The 578-nt window shown below is 51.4% G+C and overlaps 1 protein-coding gene across 1 annotated transcript in view; it reads right to left on the bottom strand.

Annotated features, from left to right (window-relative positions):
- Positions 1 to 578, bottom strand: part of LOC103609506 (zinc finger protein 717-like) — a 20,092-nt gene that overhangs the window by 19,142 nt on the left and 372 nt on the right.

Genomic DNA, 578 nt, shown 5'->3' on the forward strand with positions numbered 1-578 from the left:
ATATCACAGTCTCAGGTAGCTCCTGAATGCGGTATTATCGTCCAACTCCTGTGTACTATAACCATTGGACTGAATAACTGCGTGGGCTGTGGAAGCTGCGCCTTTCTGGGACTCTCTTGCCTCTGTCTGACGCAGTCCTGAGAGGGTTCAGGCCACAGTGATGTTCTCCCAGGTGGGATTCCTATTCATATTCATTGGGCGCCCACCTTCAAACTCTGTCACAGCTCCTGTACCCCAAGGAAAACCAGAATGTCATCCCACGCCCCAATGTCCTTCCTAGAAGTCACTGTCCCTGAAAACTTGGTCTTCTATCAACTTCTGTAAACTCAGACAGGAGTGCTGGGCAGACCTCACAGTGCAGAAACTTGATCTGAAGGAGAGATACTGAGACACCCACGACCACAGCAGCCACAGAGGAACAGTCTGCACATACCTCACAATCCCACATTCATCTCTGGGATCTGGGGCATAACACTAATGGCCACACGCTCACGTTACAGATGGTGAAGTGAACGTTCCATAGGTCGGTACCAGGTTCCTGATGGCGAAGCTGGAACGTGACCTCCCCACACCTCCCA

The sequence above is a fragment of the Galeopterus variegatus genome, unplaced genomic scaffold (assembly GCF_000696425.1).
Source record: "Galeopterus variegatus unplaced genomic scaffold, G_variegatus-3.0.2 Scaffold9698, whole genome shotgun sequence".
In the NCBI taxonomy this organism is placed as follows: Eukaryota; Metazoa; Chordata; class Mammalia; order Dermoptera; family Cynocephalidae; genus Galeopterus; species Galeopterus variegatus.